This window comes from Staurois parvus, unplaced genomic scaffold, assembly GCF_062004578.1.
Source record: "Staurois parvus isolate SC_StPar_1 unplaced genomic scaffold, SC_StPar_1.0 ptg001521l, whole genome shotgun sequence".
Lineage (NCBI taxonomy): Eukaryota > Metazoa > Chordata > Amphibia > Anura > Ranidae > Staurois > Staurois parvus.
The window spans coordinates 594,841-608,576 of record NW_028319317.1 but is presented as its reverse complement, the minus strand read 5'-3'; positions in this window follow the sequence as shown (position 1 = coordinate 608,576).

Below are 13,736 nucleotides of genomic sequence, written 5' to 3'. Positions count from 1 at the left end.
GGTCCGGGGAGAGCGGATATAGTGAATGCGGGGTCCGGGAAGAGGGGATATAGTGAATGCGGGGTCTGGGGAGAGCGGATATAGTGAATGCGGGGTCCGGGAAGAGCGGATATAGTGAATGCGGGGTCCAGGGAGAGCGGATATAGTGAATGCGGGGCCCGGGGAGAGCGGATATAGTGAATGCGGGGTCCGTGGAGAGCGGATATAATGAATGCGGGTCCTGGGAAGACCGGATATAGTGAATGCGGGGTCCGGGAAGAGTGGATATAGTGAATGCGGGGTTCGGGGAGAGCGGATATAGTGAATGCGGGGTCCGGGGAGAGCGGATATAGTGAATGCGGGGTCCGGGAAGAGCGGATATAGTGAATGCGGGGTCCGGGGAGACTGGATATAGTGAATGCGGGGTCCGGGGAGACCAGATATAGTGAATGCGGGGTCCGGGGAGAGCGGATATAGTGAATGCAGGGTCCGGGGAGACCAGATAAAGTGAATGCAGGGTCCTGGGAGACTGGATATAGTGAATGCGGGGTCCGGGGAGAGCGGATATAGTGAATGCGGGGTCCGGGGAGAGCGGATATAGTGAATGCGGGGTCCGGGGAGACCAGATATAGTGAATGCAGGGTCCGGGGAGACCGGATATAGTGAATGCGGGGTCCGGGGAGAGCGGATATAGTGAATGCGGGGTCCGGGGAGACCAGATATAGTGAATGCAGGGTCCTGAGAGACCGGATATAGTGAATGCGGGGTCCGGGGAGAGCGGATATAGTGAATGCGGGGTCCGGGGAGACCGGATATAGTGAATGCGGGGTCCGGGGAGAGCGGATATAGTGAATGCAGGGTCCGGGGAGACCGGATATAGTGAATGCAGGGTCCGGGGAGACCGGATATAGTGAATGCGGGGTCCGGGGAGAGCGGATATAGTGAATGAACAGATTTCCTTGTTATTCGGTGACTGGATGTTTCTTCGGCTGAGGACGGTTCAGTTTAGTTGGTGGCATTTTGTAGAAACACTGACATGTCACCTCCCTTCTGGCTGTCAAACACCTCTGAAAAGTGATCCACCATGGATCATGTTTCAGAGGGGCAGAAAGGGCTCCTGAATGTATGAACGAAGCCTAAAGTTTCTGGATCGACCAAAAACAACAAAGTGTCAGTGACAGAACAAAATAAAAGTATCACGGACAGTGCTCAATTGTTTTTGTTGCAAGTGCATTAACCCCTCCAGAGGATTTACCACCCCCCTTCCTCACCAGGCCGTTTCTTGTGATACGGGGCTGCGTTACTTTAACTGACAATTGCGCTGTCACGCAACGCCGCACCCAAATGAAATTTACGTATTTTTTCCTCCAGCAATAGAGCTGGTATTTTATCACCTCTGCGGTTTTTATTTTTTTGCGCTATAAACAAAAAAAAGGCCAATTTTGGAAAAAAAAAACCATTTTTTTTCAAATTAAATTTACGTCTGTTTTTCCCCACAAATTGACCTTTCTTTCGGTGGTATTTGATTGCCTGTTCGTTTTTTTTTTTGTTTTTTTTTTGCGCTAGAAGACAAAAATTAAAAACCGACAATTTTGAGAAAAAAAACAATATTTTGCACTTTTTGCTATTAAACATGTCTAGTAAAAAAAAAAATTTAAAAAAAACTAATTTCGTCATAAATTTGCGCCAATGTGTATTCTGCGACATCTTTGCTAAAAAAAAAAAAAAAAATCCCAATACGTGTAAATTAATTGGTTTGCGTGAAAGTTATAGCATCTACAAATGGCGGTATAGATACTGGAACTTTTTTTTTTTTTTACTAGTAATGGCAAACATCGACTTATAGCGGGACTGCGACGGACATTCTGACACTGGGGGGGGGGGGGGGAACCGACTTGGTGTCACTGACATCCCCAGTGACACCAATACAGTGATCAGTGCTACTAAAATGCACTGACACTGTACTAGTGACACTGGTCAGAAAGGGGTTACCATTTGGGGCGATCAAAGGGTTAACTGTGTGCTGTTTTACTACGTGGGCTGTATGTGTTTCACTGTAAGCACACTGCTTTGTATGGCTGTGCTATGCAGAGCCATACAAAGCAGCGTGCAGGATTTGACAGGGGAGAGATCTGTATTGTTTACATACAGGTCTCTGCCCCATTGGTAATTCTTGGAGATCGCCGGGTGCCGGCAGGGAATCACCAGCCGGGACTCAGTCTGTTCTCCAATCCCAGGTGACGCCATTTTTGGAGAACCGCGCGTCACTTGGAGCTTTCTGTGACGTCACCCCGTTCCGGCCGCGGGAATTTTAAATGTTTATAAGTGCAATACTTTAATAAAGTCTTTGCTGTTTCATCGGGTCACACTGTAAAGTTTTCTTCTGTTTTAAACCATTCCTTGCATGATGCGGAGAGCTGTCTGATGTGATGGATTCGGTCAAGCGAACCTGCAGTTGTCCATTCATCTCCTTGATATGGCTAACGAGGGTGTCAGTGCGGGATCTGAACACCATCTGCTCATTTTATCTTTTGCTTGGAGATCAAAGTGTCTGGTAAGAGGTTTATTTATTTATTTATTTTTCTTTTGTGTCAAGCATTTGTGGACACCTATGCACTTTCCGTTGCAGGATTTCTTTTGCACACAGCACCATGTTATTGGATTGCGGGACTTTTAATTATTTAATATATTGATGTGGACTTAAATCATTTCCATTCATTTAAGCACATTTTTTATGTTGCAGAATTTGATTGTTTGTTTAGGATTATTTAGTGGTCAGCACACTCCTTTTTATCTACAGTGAAGGAAATGCGTATTTGCTCCCCTGCTGATGCTGAATGTTCGCCCCTCACAAAGAAATGATCGGTCTAACAATGGAATGTTCGCCCCTCACAAAGAAATGATCGGTCTAACAATGGAATGTTCGGTGTAACACTGAGAGACAGAATACAACAACAAATTCAGCAGAAATGCATCTAACAAATGATGACTGATCTGCATGTTCATGAAGGAAAGAAGGATTTGATCCCCTATCATTCCTGGCTCCCAGGTGTCTTTCATACAGGTAACAAGCTGAGATTAGAAGCAGTCTCTTAAAGGGAGTGCTGGTAATCTCACTGTGTTACCTGTATAAAAGACACCTGTCCACAGGAGCAATCAAACCATCAGATTCCAAACTCTCCACCATGGCAAAGACCAAAGAGCTGTCCAAGGATGTCAGGGACAAGATGGTAGACCTACACAAGGCTGGACTGGGCTACCAAACTATGGCCAAGCAGCTTGGTGAGAAGGTGACAACAGTTGGTGCAATCATTCACAAATGGAAGAAACACAAAACAAGTGTCAGTCTCCCTAGGTCTGGTGCACCATGCAAGATCTCACCTCGTGGAGTGTCAATGATCATGAGAACAGTGAGGAATCATCCCAGAACTACATGTGAGGATCTTGTCAATGATCTCCAGGCAGCTGGGACCACAGTCACCAAGAAAACAATTGGTAACACACTACGCCGACAAGGACTGAAATCCTGCAGTGCCCGCAAGGTCCCTCTAGAAAGCACATGTCCAGGCCCGTCTGAAGTCTGCCACTCTACATCTGAATGATGCAGAGGAGGACTGGTGGGAAGTGTTGTGGTCAGATGAGACCAAAATCCAGCTCTTTGGCATCAACTCAACTCGCCGTTTGGAGGAGGAGGAATGCTGCCTATGACCCCAAGAACACCATCCCAACTGTGAAACATGGTAGTGGAAACATTGTGCTTTGGGGGTGTTTTTCTGCTAAGGGGACAGGACAACTGCACCGCATCAAAGGGACGATGGACGTGGCAATGTACTCTCAAATCTTGGGTGAGAACCTTCTTCCCTCAGCCAGGGTACTGAAAATGGGTGGTGGATGGGTGTTCCAGCATGACGATGACCCAAAACACACGGCCAAGGCAACAAAGGAGCGGCTCAAGAAGAAGCACATTAAGGTCCTGGAGTGGCCTAGCCAGTCTCCAGCCCTTCATCTGATTGAAAATCTGTGGAGGAAGCTGAAAGTTCAAGTTGCCAAACGTCAGCCACCAAACCTTAATGACTTGGAGAGGATCTGCCAAGAGGAGTGGGCCAAAATCCCTCCTGAGATGTGTGCGAACCTGGAGGCCAACTCCAGGAAACGTCTGACCTCTGTGATTGCCAGCAAGGGATTTGCCACCAAGTACCAAGTCATGTTTTGTGAAGGGGATCAAATCCTTCTTTCCCTCATGAACATGCAGATCAGTCATCATTTGTTAGACGCATTTCTGCTGAATTTGTTGTTGTATTCTGTCTCTCAGTGTTACACCGAACATTCCATTGTTAGACCGATCATTTCTGTGTGAGGGGCGAACATTCCATTGTTAGACCGATCATTTCTGTGTGAGGGGCGAACATTCCATTGTTAGACCGATCATTTCTGTGTGAGGGGCGAACATTCCATTGTTAGATCGAACATTTCTGTGTGAGGTGCGAACATTCCATTGTTAGACCGATCATTTCTGTGTGAGGGGCGAACATTCAACATCAGCTGGGGAGCAAATACACATTTTCTTCACTGTATATTTTGTATTTTTCTGGCGTTCAGGGAAAGAGTAGCAGCAGTTCACTAATTGTTTCAGAATATATTTTTTCTCACACATTGTATAGTCTGGGGTGTAGCACAGGTCTTTTCCCTTTTTTTTTTCTGGGACTCAGTGATTGACATCCGAGACCGTGAATAGCAGCGCGGGTAGGGTGCGCACCCCTCCCCCCCACCCGGAACTGCAAAATCACGTATATTCACACACGATTTTGCACACCCGTGCCGCCCTGTAGCAGTATTTCTGCTATAGGGTGGCTTGGAAGCGGTTAATACGGCTCCAATCACCTCCAGCATGAAGTATTGATCGGATGGGGAAATCTTTGGAAGCTGCCACCATTTCTAGGGGACCCCACCCATGTTGTTCTCTCCCCTTTATAACCTTTCACACCGATCCGCAGCCTATGCGTTTTTGCCGCTTTTTCTTACAGGACATGTGCCTCAAAAACTGCACCACAAAAAACGCAACACGGGTGCGTTTTCTGCCTTTTCCATTGCCTGCAGTTGGGAGGCCAGTTATTTATTTTTTTTACTGCACCAAAAATGCGGCAAGCAGCACTTTAAAAAAAAACGCACTGGACCAGTGTGAAGAGTTCCATAAGGAATACAGGGGCACATTTTTTTTTTTTTTGCATCTGTGTGAAAGCAGTCTTGCTTTGTGATTCTTCTCTTAAGGCTCCACATGTGATGGGAGTGACTTTGGGTGGGGGGCCCATGGAACACAGCCCCCTTTGGAGGGGTGGGGAGACCGCTGTCTCAGCTCCCCATATCCCTCTTATGTGTAAGTCACCCTGTGCCTGTTAGGGGTACAGGGTGGAATGTCCTGATATTGTGTAGATGTGTATAGCTGGGGGGTTGTTCATTGTTTACTGCCACGTGGTGCATCCCATTGTTCTATTGTGTGTCTTGCTTGGGAGCAAACTATTATGGGATGTATGTGTTGGTGTGGGGGGTGTCTGCTGACGTGTCTCTGGTTGGTTTGGTTTGCCCCGCCCTGTGTCCATATGCGGGGGGGGGGTTGTTCCCTTGAATGTTTATATCTTGTGTCTGTGTTAAAATAAAGCAGTCTATTTCCTGTTTTAATACAAGTCTGGTCTTGTATGGTCAACAGTGGTGTCCGTGGTCGGTGTGCGGACGGGGAAGCGGGAGTCAAATGGAAATACCCTAATGCAGTCAGGGTCCGGTTCCGTTACACCGTTTTGATAATGCGGGTAACGTAGTCACGTTAAAAACGGACGTTTGTCAGCTTTTTATTAGCATTTTCCCGCGTTTGAGTTTTTTAGCTTTTTTTTTTGTACCAAAAAAAAAATGTTTTTTTTTCATTAAAAAACAAACATCCGAAAACGACAGTTTGCTGCATTTTTCAGCGTTAGAGCGTTTTTACAGCTAAAAAACCTCCTCTAGAAACACACTAGTTCTGGGGTTTTTCCCAGCCAAAAAAAACATGGGGGCCCATGGAACACAGCCCCCTTTGGAGAGGTGGGGAGACTCCTATCTCAGCTCCCCATATCCGTCTTATGTGTAAGTCACCCTGTGCCTGTTAGGGGCACAGAGTGGAATGTCCTAATATTGTGTAGACATGTATAGGTGGGGGTTGTTCATTGTTTATGGCCATGTGGTGCATCCCATTGTTCTATTGTGTGTCTTGCTTGGGAGCAAACTATTAAAAAAAAAAAATGTCCAAAAACGACAGTTTGCTGCATTTTTCAGGGTTAGAGCGTTCATACATCTAAAAAACCTCCTCTAGAAACCCATTAGTTCTTGGGTTTTTCCCAGCCAAAAAAAAACGCTGATTCCAGTCTATGTGCGTATGGACACATAGGATAACATGCTGGGGGGTTTACCGGCGTCAAAAGCCAAAACCAGCCGCTGTAAAAACATCCCGTGTGCGTGAGGATTTAAAATAAACTTTCAAAACCTTTCAAGTGAGTAGAGATTGCAGATGTCCTCATCAACAGTCGTGCTGATTGATGACAGCTTCGCTGGAGGTCGCACCCGAGACAAACTTGAGCTGATCGAGCATCTGCCCGGGTTAGGCCCGTGTGTTTTTCAGTTTTGCAGAAACGCACTACAGTCCATTTAACATGGTCTCTTATGCGTCACGTTCACATCTACGCAGTTTCCACCAGTGCAGTTTTTTTTCACCGTTTCTGATCAGGATCCGGCAGGATGGGCTGCAAATCACGTGACCACTGTGGCAGTCGATCACGATTAGGAAGCCACCCCGGCCTCAGCACCCACTTAAAGGGCAAGGGAGGGCGGCAGCAAGAGGTCAACAAAGACAACAGTCAGCATCATGCAGAGTCCACTCATTCATACATGAGGTTGGAGGAGTAAAACCCCACGATTGAGCTGCTCCCCAGCTGTTACCCTCCCTCCCCCTTTACCTGCAGAGGCAGCAGCTGGGGGTATAAACATGCTGCGTTGGTCTGCTTTGCGGCTGGGCAGGAATTTTACCTCCTGTAGTAAATGGGGCCGCTCTGCACGCAGTTGCAGCAATCAAATGGCAAAAGCAAGCAGTGAGATGATACAATGCCTCATCACTGCCTGTCAAATGCTCTCTGAGGAGCGACCTGAATGCAGATTGCTCTTCAGAGACCAAAGCTCAGGCGTGGAGTAAATGTTTCAAATGTCGGAATCGGTCCAGGTTACCACACACCACAGTTGTCCAGGACGCATCACACACGCCTTGTCAGAGGCCTCTTCATACGGACGCGCCATAAATAAAAGCCGGGAACAGCAGTGCAGCACAGATTGGTTTACAGACGAATCACAGACAGAACAAAGACGACTTCCATTTAGATGTTCGTAAAATTCAAAAGTCATTTAAAACGGGGCGAGATCAGGGTAGGCAGAGAGGGCATTTGTTCATGATGATTAGGGCGACGTAACCATCCATATTGTGATATAGAAGATATGCCTTGTGCCTGCCAACACCAGGAGAGGCTGCAATCTGCATTTACCACCCACTGAGAGACGGGACGTGGACAATGGATCATCTCTGTACTGGGCCAGCTTTGTAATGTAACCCTGGCTACCGGGCATTATAGGTAAGAGAGCACAAAAGAAGTCCAAAATGACATGGCACCTACCATCATACCTATGAGCTTTTTGTAGAACTCAAAAACCATGGACCAGTTTTCCTGATTGTTGGTAGAACAGCCTCCATTCTTCTGGAAAGGTGTTCCCCAAGATTTTGGAGGGTGTCTGTGGCCATTTGTGAGGTCAGGTACTGATGTTGGATGAGCAGGCCTAGCGCGGCAGTGATGTTCTAAATTCAACCCAAAGGTGTTCAGTAGGGTTGAGGTCAAGTCTCTGTGTGGACACTTGAGTTCCTCTAACCCATCACACATATATGAGCCATTCCAAAATCAAGGTCATTACAGAGTTGCCCCCCTTCCCCAGGCTTTTAAAAACAAGAGTTGTCCCCTTTGTGACTATATTTCCCTCCAATCTTCTGAGAAGACTTTCCACAAGAATTTGGAGGGTGTCTGTGGGAATTTGTCCCATTGGTAATGTCAGGTACTGATGTTGGATGAGAAGCCCTGACTTATCAATGGTGTTCCAAATCATCCCAAAGGTGTTCAGTAGGGTTGAGGTCAGAGCTTTGTGCAGGACACTCAAGTTCCTCCACACCAAACTGGTCAAACTATGACTTTATGGAGCTGGCTTTATACAGAGAGGCACAGTCATGCTGGAACAGAAAAGGACCTTCAGCATTGTTGCCACAAAGTTGGTAGAACAGGCTAGAATGTCCCTATCATCCCAAAGAGCATTTGTGGGGTCAGGTACTGATGCTGGATGAGCAGGCCTAGCGTGGCAGGGATGTTCATCCACTCCCTCATCATATCACGACTCGACTACTGCAACTCACTCCTCACTGGCCTGCCTCGCCGCTGGCTATCCCCGCTTCAGTCGATCCTGAATACGGCTGCCAGACTCATTCACCTTTCCAACAGCTCCATCTCCGCCACCCCCCTCTGCCAATCCCTCCACTGGCCTCCACTCAGTGTCCTCCACCCCCCTCTGCCAATCCCTCCACTGGCTTCCGATTGCACAACGGATCAAATTTAAAATCCTAACACTGACGTACAAAGCTGTCCACCATACTGCCCCGAACTACATCACTGACCTAATATCCAAGTACCGCCCAGCACGCACATTCCGCTCCTCACAAGACCTCCTTCTCTCTAGTTCCCTGGTCTCCTCCTCCCATGCCCGCCTCCAGGACTTCTCCAGGGTATCACCCATCCTCTAGAACTCCCTGCCCCAACCCATCAGATTATCACCTACTCTCCTCTCCTTTAGACGCACCCTGAAAACCCATCTCTTCAGGGAAGCCTACCTCACCCCCTGCTAACTTGCTGACCTCCTCCACTCTTCCTACCACTCCATCCCCCACAGCTATCTCCTCCTGTACCACCATCCCCTCCCTCCTAGATTGTAAGCTCGAAAGAGCAGGGCCCTCGATCCCCTCATGTTTTGCATTGTATTGGTATTGTTCTGTCACATGTTCTGTCCCCTTTGTAATGTACAGCGCTGAGTGAACTATTGGCGCTTTATAAATACTGTATAATAATAATAATGTTCTAAATTCAACTCAAATGTGTTCAGTAGGGCTGAGGTCAAGTCTCTGTGGGGACACTTGAGTTCCTCTAAGCCATCACACATATATGAGCTTGTAGGACATCCATTCCAAAATCATGGTCATTACAGAGTTGCCCCCCTTCCCCAGGCTGTTAAAAACAGAGTTGTCCCCTTTGTGGCTATATTGTCATTCAATCTTCTGGGAAGATTTTCTGCAAGATTTTGGAGGGTGTGTGTGGGAATTTGTCCCATTGGTAATGTCAGGTACTGATGTTGGATGAGAAGCCCTGACTTATCAATGGTGTTCAAATTAATCCCAAAGGTGTTCAGTAGGGTTGAGGTCAGAGATTTGTGCAGGACACTCAAGTTCCTCCTACTGATATTAGATGAGCAGGCCAAGCATGGCAGTGATGTTCTAAATTCAACCTAAAGGTGGACAGTAGGGTTGAGGTCAAGTCTCTGTGGGGACACTTGAGTTCCTCTAAGCCATCACACATATATGAGCTTGTAGGACATCCATTCCAAAATAATGGACATTACAAAGTTGCCCCCCTTCCCCAGACTGTTAAAACAGAGTTGTCCCCTTTGTGGCTATATTGTCCTCCAATCTTCTGGGAAGACATTCCACAAGATTTTGGAGGGTGCCTGTGAGGATTTGTCCCATTGGATGAGAAGCCCAGACTTATCAATGGTGTTCCAAATTATCCCAAAAGGTGTTCAGTAGGGTTGAGGTCAGAGCTTTGTGCAGGACACTCAAGTTCCTGAACACCTAAACTGGTCAAACCATGACTTCATGGAACTGGCTTTATACACAGAGGCACAGTCATGCTGGAACAGAAAAGGACCTTCAGAATTGTCACCACAAACTTCGTTGAACAGGCTAGAACGTCCCTGTCATCCCAAAGAGCATTTGTGGGGTCAGGTACAGATGTTGGATGAGCAGGCCTAGCGTGGCAGTGATGTTCTAAATTCAACCTAAAGGTGGACAGTAGGGTTGAGGTCAAGTCTCTGTGGGGACACTTGAGTTCCTCTAACCCATCACACATATATGAGCTTGTAGGACATTCATTCCAAAATCATGGTCATTACGGAGTTGCCCCCCTTCCCCAGGCTGTTATAAACAAAGTTGTCCCCTTTGTGGCTATATTGTCCTCCAATCTTCTGGGGAGACTTTCCACAAGATTTTAGAGGGTGTCTTTCGGCAGTCGACCAAAATGAAAAAAAAAAAACCCACCCCTCGCTGCCGCCCGGTAGTTTAGTCTTACCTGAGAAACCATCGATCCCGGTGCTGGGCATAGAGATGAGTGAAGGAAAGATGGCCCCCACACATCTCTATGCCCTTGGAGGACCGGAGCAATGTCACTTCCCATTCTGGCCTTTTTTTTTTTTAAAGCACTAGATCAATGCTTTTTTTTTGATCCAATGCTTTACATAGCAGAGGAGAGATGTGGGATCTTGATGACCCCATATCTCTCCATAAAGAGGACCTGTCACTAATTATTTCTATCACAAGGGATGCATGCGTTTCTTGTGATAAAAGTGATTAAATGTTTTTTTAAAAAGATAAAAAAAAAAGATAAAAAAAAAATAAAATTAATAAAAAAATTAAAGTACCCCGTCCTCGCACATAGTGGTGAATGCATATGTAGGCCACACCCACATATGTAAACGGTGTTCAAACCACACATGTGAGGTATCGCCACAAACGTCGGAGAAAGAGCAATAATTCTCGCACTAATAATCCTCGCACTAGACCCCCTCTGTAACTTTACACTGCTAACCTGTAGACATTTTTAAAGCGTCACCCATGGAGATTTTTAAGTATCGCAGTTTCACACCATTCCACGAGCGCGCGCAATCTTAAAGCGTGACATGTTGGGTATCCATTTACTCGCCGTAACATCCTCGTTCATATTTCACAAAAAAAATTGGGGTATACATTTTTTTTTTAATAAAAAAAAAATAAAATTTTTTAAAACTACGCATTTCGATTTCGGCCAAGTGTATTATGAATTTTTCGATTTCGGCACCAGAATTTTCATTTCCACTAGAGGGAACCATGTCACCTCTCCTTTGTTCACCTCCACTACATGCTGGATAGCTGGGAATGTGACGATGAAACTAGAAAGGTAACATTGTGCTTCCAGATCAGCTTACAGGAAGTGACGAGAATGCATTGTTTCTGGCAGGATCAACAGGGTTTTTTTTTCTGCACTTGCTAAAAATATTCTTAGCCTGAAAGAAGAAAATAATGCAGCCGTGCCTTCTAAGGACTGGTGAGCTGCAACATATGAGGGGCGTTCAAGTCAAACCGGGACCTTTCATTTTGCAGGTATAATAAGGGATGCTAGCGTGGCGGTACTACAAGCAGTAGTAAGTGACACGTGTCCCGATAGGTGGCGCACATGTCGCAGGCCAGTCCAGGGACCGTTAATCAAGATGGCAGACACCAGTGTTTGCGAGTGCCCGGAACAGCGCGTGGTGATGAAGTTTCTTTGCGTAAAACCCGCGGATATCTACAGAAGACTTCAAGCCCAGTACAGTGATGAGACGCTCACCCGCAGTAAGACATTTGAATGCTGTCAACGTTTCCAAGATGGCGGTACATCCGTGATGTGATCAGTGATGATCCCGGTCGTGGTGGTTCCCAGCCCACAGCAGTCATTCCTGTGAACATTCAGCACATGGAACGCCTGATCCTGCATCACCGACGCATAACCTGTGGTGAAATTGCACGAATGTGTGCTCTGATGAGGAAGTGAGGCCGGCTGTCCTAGGATGGTTCAGGCGTACTGACAAATCTTTCTATGCCAAAGCTTTCCAGGCATTAGTTAAACGCTGCTGTGTCCCTGAGGACGTTACCTGTGACGAAACGTGTAGGGTGGAGCCACACACTCCCGCTACTGCGGCCATTTTGGAAACTGGAAAATTTGGAGTTTTTTTGCCAATCAGTGTCTAATGATGTTTGCTTACATTTGAGAGAGCCAAATGTAGGACCTGGTTAAAAAAAAAAAAGAAAAAAAAGTACAAAATAATGGTGGTACCTCAATATATGCTCTATATTGCCAAAAGTTTTGGTCAGCCGGCCTTTCCACACACATGACCTTCAATGGCCTCCCAGTCTTAGTCCGTAGGGTTCAATATTGAGTTGCCGGCCTTTCCAAGCACATGACCTTCAATGGCCCCCCAGTCTTAGTCCGTAGGGTTCAATACTGAGTTGGCCCCGCCCTCGGTAGCTATGACAGCTTCAACTCTTCTGGGAAGGCCGTCCACAAGGTTTAGGAGGGTGTCTATGGGAAGGTTGGACCATTCTTCCAGAAGCACATTTGTCAGGTCAGGCACTGATGTCGGGGGAGGAGGCCTGGCTCGCAGTCCCCGCTCTAATTCATCCCAAAGGTGTTCTATGGGGTTGAGGTCAGGAGTGCAACCGTACTTTAAATAATTGCTGTGATTATGGTTTTACACTATGCGGAGCGCTATTTCTTTGAATATTTTCTACTAAGAGTCCGAGCCTCATCCTGAGTGGTTTAGCTGCCCTAATTAAGGTCCATTGTTTCAAAGATCTGGAGGAGGATCTGAGTGACCGGCTTTCTAGATTATATAGTTACATAGTTAGTCTGACTGAAGAAAAAAAAAAAAAGTCAAAAGTCCATCCAGTTCAACCAATTAAAAAGACTTCTAAAAAGAGTTTACCAAAGCACGATTGATCACTCTTAACGGGGTCATGCCTTTTTGGTAAGCCTTCTGTCATAGTAGTTGGTATATAAATAGAAAAATAAATGCATTTTCCACACTTTGAAATTCCTTCTTTTTTCATATAAACTCAAAAGTCCCGGTTTGACTTGAAGGCCCTTTCTATTATACATCATAAGGCAGCACAGTGGCTGAGTGGTTAGCACTTCCACCATGGGTCCTCTGTTTGCATACTGGCCAGGGTACTATCTGCAAGGAGTTTGCATGTTCTTCTTATGCTTGTGTGGGTTTCCTCTGGTTACTCCACTTTCCACCCCACACTCCAAAGCCATGGAGCTAAGTGAACTGGCTCTATTGTGTCTAACCTTACTTATGAGAGAGGGACCTTAGATCAGCCTCTCAACCAGGGTGCCCAGGCACCCTGGGGTGCCTTGGCAAAATGTCTAAAAATTGGCCAAAACTTGTATACAAGCCAGCGGGTGGAACGAGCCCACCTTTTAGTTACACAAAGTCACAGGTCTTCATTGTGCACCATTACCACCTTCTAGCCGCCGGGGTCCTGACACCCAATGACACCATCAGTTGATAAGCAGGATGTCAGCTGCCTGCACTGCATCCTAGTTTGACCCTTTCCTGCTCCTCTCCATCAATGTTGGGGTCACATTAGCTCAGTGATAGAGAAAAACTGAGGGAGAGGAGAAACATTGCAATACTAGTCTGTACCAGTGTGCAAAAGTGTATTTGCTTTGGAAGAATAAATCACCTCTAATGGTGTCCTACGTGTGTGGATGTTGCTGCATTATATATAACTATTACAATAGTTCTTCACATTTGAGAATGGGGTGCTTCAAGACTGTCCATGATTTCAAAGAGCGCCTCAAGAC